Below are 9,318 nucleotides of genomic sequence, written 5' to 3' on the forward strand. Positions count from 1 at the left end.
ATGATATAAGAAATGGAATGGGATAGGTAACCTGCAATTTGAAAAACATGTATGCAATATAATCAATCCCAAAACTCAGTTGAGTTAACAATAATTCAAGGTTCTCTTAACCGAATCCTAATAGGCAAAGTTTTTGAATTTTTTTGAAAACAACGTTTGAAAAATCAATGTGTAGTTTTCAAATTAACATAATGAAAACAAAAAGCATCAAATTTGAAACTAAATTAAGATTTTCGAATTTTTTATATATTTCAAAATTCTTAAAAATCTTGAGAAATTTAGTGTTTTTGACGAAATTGATTATAAAATCTAGTTTCTAAACACTAAACAGTCAATGCCCGATATAATGTTCATCCTAGAACTAATCAAAACTAGTTATAAGTTAAAAAATCAATAAAATAGAGGTTTTGAAATAATACCTTGAAAATTTCAGATTGAGAGAAATGGGATTTTGTTTTGCACAATTTAATGATACAATCGGAATTTGGAGTTGAAAAATGATCGAAATCTGTAAAAAAAAATATGTTGATTTGAGGAAAATGGAGAGTTTAGAGAGAGAGGGATGAACGGTGGCTTGAGAGTTTTTAAGAGTGCTTGAGAAAATGAAGAAGAAATATGGTTTTTAACCAAAAACCCGACGGATGCATCGATGCATGGCAGTGTGCATCGATGCATATTCAAGAAGTGAATCGGTGCGTCTTCATGATGTATCGATGCACCATTATAGTGTATCGATGCACCTTTATAGTGTATCGATGCATTATGCACAAAAATGTCAAAAATCCATTTTAAACACTGAAAATGCTAAATAATTTAGCTCTAGTGGTATTGACAACTCATATATTGAAAATTAATCATGTTCAATCAATTTTATCCTTAAACATCATTTGAACATATAATTAATTCTCACCAAAGATCATAAACTCCCCCTAACTATTAGCATGGAATGCATTCAAAAATGTTATTTTATAAGCATTTTCAAATCTAATTTAAAAGTGCTAAAATTATTTTAAACACTAAGTAAAGATAGGTCAGTTAAACCTAATTCTCCCCTAAGTGTCCAAAATCTTTCTTTGTCTAAAGGTTTTGTAAAGATATCCGCTAATTGGTGCAAAGTATCAACAAATTCTAGAACTACATCTTCCTTAGTGACATGGTCTCTAATGAAGTGATGTCTAATTTCAATATGCTTAGTTCTAGAGTGTTGGATGGGATTTTTAATGAGACAAATAGAACTAGTATTGTCACACTTGATAGGAATGGTACCTACTTCAATTCCATAATCAAAAAGTTGTTGTTTCATCCATAAAACTTGTGCACAACAACTATCGGCTGAAATGTATTCTGCTTCAGTGGTAGATAATGCAACATAATTTTGTTTCTTTGAAAACCAAGAAATCAGCATATTTCCAAGGAATTGGCAAGTACCGGAGGTGCTTTTCCTATCTAATTTGCATCCTCCATAATCCGCATCAGAGAAGACATGCATGCTAAAGCTAGAGTCTCTAGGATACCAAAGTCTTAAACTAGGAGTATCCTTAAGGTATCTAAAGATTCTCTTAACAGCTAGTAAATGTGATTCCTTAGGACATGATTAAAATCTAGCACATAAGCAAACACTAAACATAATGTCCGGTCTACTTGCGGTTAGATAAAGCAAAGAGCTAATCATTGACCTATTGATACAGGGGGATCCGAGACAGATGATGTTGAGCTGTCAGATTGTACCTTGATGGCGCTGAGATACCATGAATTGGCAGATCAACGCAAAGGCGGGAATTGATTGTGACATGTTCCTCATTGGGGTCGTTTTGAGTATGTTTCAGTCTGTTGGCCATAACTTTGGCTACAGGTGTCAGAATCGCACATAAGACCCCAATACGAAAAGCTCTTTTCGACACACACGCTCTCAACATGAGCTATGCTCCATGTGGCCTTTTTTACAACCTCAAATTCTGCCATTTTCCCCTCGAATCACTAGATTTAGATAGTTTTTACTATTTATGGTAATATTTCGATTGTCAATTAGGAAGTCAATTTAAATCGATTTAGGCCGGATTTTTTGGAGATTGCTTATTTTATTTCAAATTTCAATTTAGAGTGATTTTCGAGATTTTGCTATTTTTGGCAAAATTCGAATAAAGACGATTTTGGCTATAACAGTCCAGCTTGTGGACTGATTTTGGGCATTGTTTGATTTTATAATATTTTATTAAACCCTAGAGACTTTTTTTTCTCTGGTTTTTTGGGCGAATTTTCTCTTGTGAATCATCTGTTGGAGCGTCTGCAGGATAATCACTATTCTGTCTGGCGTCAGTTGGTGTCAGAGCTTAAACATCTTCTGGGAAATTTCACCAGTTTCAATGGCTGGAGGTCGTGGTCGTGGTCGTCGTGAGCAGGTTCTGAATGAGGAAGCCCAACGCCATGATCGCAGTGTTCAGGATGTGATGATTGCGGATTTGCAGAGGCAAGTTGCAGAATTAACCTAGCGCCTGGCGGCGCAGGACTTCGAGGATCGTGAGGCCTCTGATCACGATACCAATTCCACTTTCAAAAACCCATATCACAATCGTGCTCTATTCTGGGAGCACCGTGGTCGGGAGGAGCGTCATGGAGACCTCAGTTTTCGGGTCGATCTCCCTAAGTTTTCTGGTACATTACAGGCCGAGGGATTCGTGTATTGGATTAATGAAGTGGAGCGTATTTTTGAATATAAGGAAGTCCCCGATTGTTCAAAAGTGAAACTGATCGCCATCAAAATCAAGGGCAGAGCATCTGCGTGGTAGGAACAGTTGCGACGTTCACGAGAAAGACAGGGCAAGGACAAGATCACTGATTGGGAGAAGATGAAGAAGAAGATGAAGGGTCACTTTCTTCCCTTCGGCTACACATAAACCTTGTTTCAGCGACTTCATGCGTTGAGGCAAGGCACACGATCAGTCGATGATTACACGGAGGAGTTTTACCAATTGGTCACCCGGAACGATTTATCTGAGATGGAGAAGCAAATGGTAGCACGGTATTTGGGGGGTTTACGCCAGCCCTTACAAGATGTCCTCAGCCTTCATTCACTGTGGAGTGTTTCAGAAGCTTACCAGCGTGCACTTGCTTTTGAAAAACAGCAAAACAGGAGACCTGTGATCAGGAACGATCACAACAGTCGACCAGATCGTCCTCAGGATTCCTGTCCTGCTCAATAGCCACCGCAGGGTAATTCTAACCCTACTATTAGATGTTTTCGTTGTGGTGAACAAGGGCATAGGGCGACTGATTACAGGAAACCTGCTAGTCAAAAGGGTAAAAATTTATTGATTGAGGAAAACGCGGAAGACAAGACTGAGGAGATTGGCGAACCCGTGTATGACGATGATGAGACTGATGATGTGCTGTATGGAGATGGTCATGAGACTCTGGTCGTTCGCAAGAGTCTACTTACTCCCAAGGGCGATTCAGGAGACGATTGGTTGAGAACCAATATTTTCCACATGACCTGCACAGTTGTAGATTAAGTCTGTAAAATGATCATTGACACGGCAGTTGTGAGAATGTGGTGTCCGAGGAGGTTGTCCAGAAATTGCAGTTGAAGACGGACCGTCATCCTAAGCCATACAAGCTGTCATGGCTAAATAAAGGCAGTGAGGTAACAGTTGATAGGCGATGCCTCATGTCTTTTTCAATTGGTAGAAAATATTTTGATAATGCCTGGTGTGATGTTGTGTTTATGGATGCGTGTCATATATTGTTGGGTCGACCCTGGCAGTATGATCGCAGTGTCATTCATGATTGACGGAAGAATACATATTCCCTTAGCATCAAGGGAAAAAAGATTGTGTTGGCACCCCGGCGAGAAGGACTCACTCCTACCCCAGTAACCCATAATACTACTCTGTTTTCTATGTCTTGGTTTTTAGATGAGATTGAGCATGGCGACGTGGTCTATGCCTTACTACCTTGCGAGAACAATGCAGTAGATGTGGATGCAGATTTACCAGTAGAGGTGCAACGGCTGCTAGCAGAATTCTCTAACTTGATTCCAGAGGATCTTCCTCCTGGGCTTCCACCTATGAGGGATATTCAGCATCAAATTGACCTTGTTAATGGGTCAAGTTTGCCAAATCGACCAGCATATCGCCTCAGTCCCAAGGAGGCTGAAGAGTTACAGCGACAGGTGGAAGAGTTATTGTAGAGGGGCTATATCCGAGAGAGTATGAGCCCATGTGTAGTCCCTGTTGTGCTAGTGCCAAAGAAATGTGGTTCTTGGCGTATGTGTTTTGACAGCCAAGCGATCAACATAATTACAGTGAAGTACCGGTTTCTAATTCCCCGTCTAGATGATATGTTGGATCAGCTATCTGGTTCTAAGGTCTTCTCAAAAATTAACCTTAAGAGCGGTTACCACCAAATCAGAATAAGACCTGGAGATGAGTGGAAGACGGCGTTTAAAACGCCACAAGGGTTTTATGAGTGGATGGTCATGCCTTTCGGGCTATCCAATGTGCCCAGTACGTTCATGAGATTTATGCATCAGGTCTTGCGACCTTTTATGGGGAAATTTGTTATAGTTTACTTCGATGATATCCTCGTTTATAGTCTGACATGGACTTTACACTTTGATCACCTCTGTGCTGTTTTTGAGATGCTGAAAACGGAGTTCTTGTTTTTCAATCAAAAAAAGTGTTCTTTCTTCACTACTTCTGTGACTTTTCTTGGTTTTGTTGTGTCTACTAATGGTGTTCATGCAGATCAGTCAAAGGTAGATGCAGTCTTGGAGTGGCCCAGACCAAGGACCTTACATGACATCTGAAGTTTCCATGGCTAGGCTTCTTTTTACCGCCGATTCATTAGAAATTTCAGTACTCTGATCGCCCCTATCACAGAGTGCCTCAAGGGGCATGATTTCCAATGGTCTGAGGAGGAAAAGGCCAGTTTTCAACTGTTCAAGCAGAAGATGACCGAGGCTCCAGTTTTGGCACTTTCAGATTTTGACAAAGTGTTCGAGGTAAATTGTGATGCATCTGGCGTTGGCATTGGTGGTGTTCTGAGTCAGGCAGGTCGCCCGGTTGCTTTTTTCAGTGAAAAACTATCGGGATCAAAGAAAAATTATTCCACTTATGATCTGGAGATCTATGCCAAAGTTTAGTCCCTGAAGCATTGGCGTCACTGCCTAGTACAGAAGGAGTTTATTCTGTTTACCGATCATGAGGCCTTAAAGTACATCAATGGCCAACACAAGCTGAGTAGACGACATGCCAAGTGGGTGGCATACTTGCAAGAATTCACTTTTATGCTGAGGCACCAAGAAGGGAGTTTGAATCGCGTCAGATGCCCTGAGCCGTCGGACCTTACTTCTCACCACCATGAGTACTAAAGTTGCAGGCTTTGAGACGTTCACAGATATGTATGCAGCTGATCCTTCCTTTGGAAGGATATTTCAAGAGGTAACTATGGGTCACCTTCATGATTTTGTTTTGCATAATGGGTATCTGTTTCGTGGATTACAGTTGTGCATTCCAGATTGTTCATTGAGGCAGCAAATTATAAGTGAACTCCATAATGAGGGACACTTTGGCCGAGATAAGACCTTGGCCCTTATCTCTTCTGACTTTTATTGGCCCAAGTTGACTAGTGATGTGGCCCATTATGTGGACCGTTGTTATGTGTGCCAGCGGTCTAAGGGAGTTCTCACCATTGCGGGCTTGTACACTCCCTTACCTGTTCCTGAAGGTCCTTGGTTCGATGTCAGCATGGATTTTGTACTAGGCTTACCCCGCACCCAAAGGGCCTCAGATTCTATCTTTGTTGTGGTTGACAGGTTTTCCAAGATGGTTCATTTTGTAGCTTGCAGAAAGACTATGGATGCTGACCGGATTGCCCATCTGTATTTCAAGGAGATTGTACGTTTACATGGTGTTCCTCGATCCATCACTTCAGATCGTGATACTAAGTTCATCAGTCATTTCTGGAAGAGCCTGTGGGGGAAACTAGGAATGCAGTTGAATTTCAGTAGCGCCTACCACCCCCAGACGGATGACCAGACCGAGGTGGTGAACCGAAGTTTGGGAAACCTTTTGAGGTGTTTGGCAGGAACGAAGCTGAAGCAGTGGGATTTGGCATTGCCTCAGGCAGAATTTTCCTATAACAGATCAAAAAACAGAACCACAGGTTTAAGCCCATTTGAGATTGTCTATGGTCAGAACCCATCCGGGGTGCTGGACTTGGCCTCTATTCCACGTATAGGTCATTTCAGTCCTAAAGCATATGAGATGCAAAGTATCTTCGGGGTATCCATGAGCAGGTGAAACAGACCATTCATGAGAGCAATACCAAGTACAAGACTCGGGTCGACAATCATCGTCGTCAGGTACTTTTTGATGTTGGTGATTTTGTTTGGGTTGTATTAACTCGTGATCGTTTTCCTGTTGGTGAGTATAATAAGCTTAAGGATCGGAAGATTGGACCTTGTGAGTTCGTGCAGAAGATCAATGATAATGCTTATAGGTTGCCCCTTCCCAGCCACTTGAAGACTTCTGATGTCTTTAATGTGAAGCACCTGAGTCATTGTTTTGTGGATTCTGATGACACTACTCTGAACTCGAGGATGAGTTCTTTCCAACCCGGGGTGACTGATGCAGGGGGATCCGAGATAGATGATGCTAAGCTATCAGATTGCACCTTGATGGCGCTGAGATACCATGAATTGGCAGATCAGCGCAAAGGCGGGAATTGATTATGACATATTCCTCATTGGGGTCGTTTTGAGTATGTTTCGGTCTGTTGGCCATAACTTTGGCTACAGGTGTCAGAATCGCGCATAAGACCCCAATCTAGAAAGCTATTTTCGACACGCACGCTTTCCAAATGATCTATGCTCCATGTGACCTTTTTTCAACCTCAAATTCTACCATTTTTCCCTCCAAATCACTATATTTAGATATTTTTTACTATTTATGGTAATATTTCGATTGTCAATTAGGAAGTCAATTTAAATCCGATTTAGGCCAGATTTTTTGGAGATTGCTTATTTTATTTCGAATTTCAATTTAGAGTGATTTTTGGGATTTTGCTATTTTTGGCAAAATTCGAATAAAGACGATTTTTTGCTATAACAGTCCGACTTGTGGACTGATTTTGGCCATTGTTTGATTTTATAATATTTTATTAAACCCTAGAGACTTTTTTTCTCTGGTTTTTTGGGCGAATTTTCTCTTGTGAATCATCTGTTGGAGCACCTGCAGGATAATCACTATTCTGTCCGGCGTCACCTATACAATTTAACATCCACACATTTACCTCCTTCATCTTTGTCAAGCTTTGTTGATGAGCTCATTGGAGTGTCATGAGGTTTCCCATTTTTCGGTCCAAACTTCTTGAGCATATCTTTGATGTACTTAGCTTGATTGATGAAGATGCCATCTTTTCTTTGCTTGATTTGGAGTCCCAAGAAAAATGACAGCTCCCCAATCATGCTCATCTCGAATTCACTTTGCATTAGCTTAGAAAATTCTTGGCAAATAACATCATTAGTAGAAACAAATAATATATCATCAATATAAATTTGAACTACTAATAAATCTTTACCTTTATGCTTTAAAAACAATGTAGTATCAACCTTCCATTTTGAAAAACCTTTTTCAATTAAAAATTTTTACAATCTTTCATACCAAGCTCTAAGAGCTTGCTTTAAACCATAAAGCTTTTTTTTTCAATTTAAGAACATGATTTGGAAATTTTGAATCTTCAAAACTAGGAGGTTGTTCCACATACACTTCTTCTTTTATAAAACCATTTAAAAATGCACTTTTAACATCCATTTGATATAATTTAAATTCATTGAAACATGTAAATGTCAATAACATTCTAATTGCTTCCATCCTAGCTATGGAAGCATATGTTTCATCATAGTCTTTGCCTTCTTCTTGAGTATAGTCTTGAGCAACAAGTCTAGCCTTGTTTCTCACTATATTACCACTTTCATCAAGCTTATTACTAAATACCCATCTAATACCTACAGTAGATTTATTACTAGGCCTTTCAACTAATGTACATACTTTACTTCTCTCAAATTGATTCAACTCTTCTTGCATAGCCATAATCCAATGTTCATCATTTAATGCTTCTTTAATATTCTTAGATCTATGCATGAGATAAATACAACATAATTACAAATATTTCTAAGAAAAAATCGAGTTGTTACCCCTTTGGATGGATCACCTATTATTTCACCATCCTTGACATAGTTGTATTCCCTTGGGTAAGAGACTTCCCTTTCTTCAATGGTTGGATTCTCGAGAGGATCTTGAGTTTCCTCATCTTTCGTTTCTTTCTTTGATGATGGTTCTCCAACGTCATTTATGTTTATAATGCCTACATCATCATTCACACAAGAATCCTTCCTCGGAAGAGGATTATCATAAAAAAACAACATGTATAGAATCTTCTACAACTAAAGTTCTTTTATTAAATACTCGATAAGCTTTAGAATTTAAGGAATAACCCAGAAAAATTCCTTCATCACTTTTAGCATCAAATTTACCAAGATTGTCTTTACCATTGTTTAAAACAAAACATTTACATCCAAAAGGATGAAAATAGCTAATGTTAGGCTTTTTATTTTTAAAAAAGTTCATATGGAGTTTTCTTCAAAATAGGCCTAATCATTACTCGATTAATAACATAACAAGCGGTATTTGTGGCTTCCACCCAAAAATATTTTGGTAAATTGTTTTCACAAAGCATGGTTCTAGCCATTTCTTCTAAGGTTTGATTTTTCCTCTCAACAACTCCATTTTGTTGAGGGGTTCTAGGTGCTGAAAAATTATGGCTAATACCATTATAATTACAAAATTCAGTAAATCCAATATTTTCAAATTCAGTTCCATGATCACTCCTAATACTAGTTATAGAGTAACCTTTTTCATTTTGGATTACTTTTGAAAACGTGATGAATTTTTCTAATGCTTCATCTTTAGTACTTAAGAATAGAACTCAAGTATATCTAGATTAGTCATCTACCAAGACCAATGCATATTGTTTTCCACCCAAACTAGTAGTTCTAGATGGCCCAAAAAGATCTAAATGGATCAATTGTAATACTCTACTAGTTGATACATCATTAATGGATTTAAAAGAAATTCGCTTTTGTTTTCCATTAGTACAAGCATCACATATTTTATCATTATCAAATTTTAGTTTACGCAACCCTCGAACTAAATCTCCTTGAATTAACTGTTACAAAACACTCATACTAGCATGTCCTAGTCTCCTATGCCATAACCAACTATCATGCTCATCCTTAGCAACTAGGCATAAATTAGTCAA

Source organism: Hibiscus syriacus, unplaced genomic scaffold, assembly GCF_006381635.1.
Source record: "Hibiscus syriacus cultivar Baekdansim isolate YM2019G1 unplaced genomic scaffold, ASM638163v2 tig00003518_pilon, whole genome shotgun sequence".
Lineage (NCBI taxonomy): Eukaryota > Viridiplantae > Streptophyta > Magnoliopsida > Malvales > Malvaceae > Hibiscus > Hibiscus syriacus.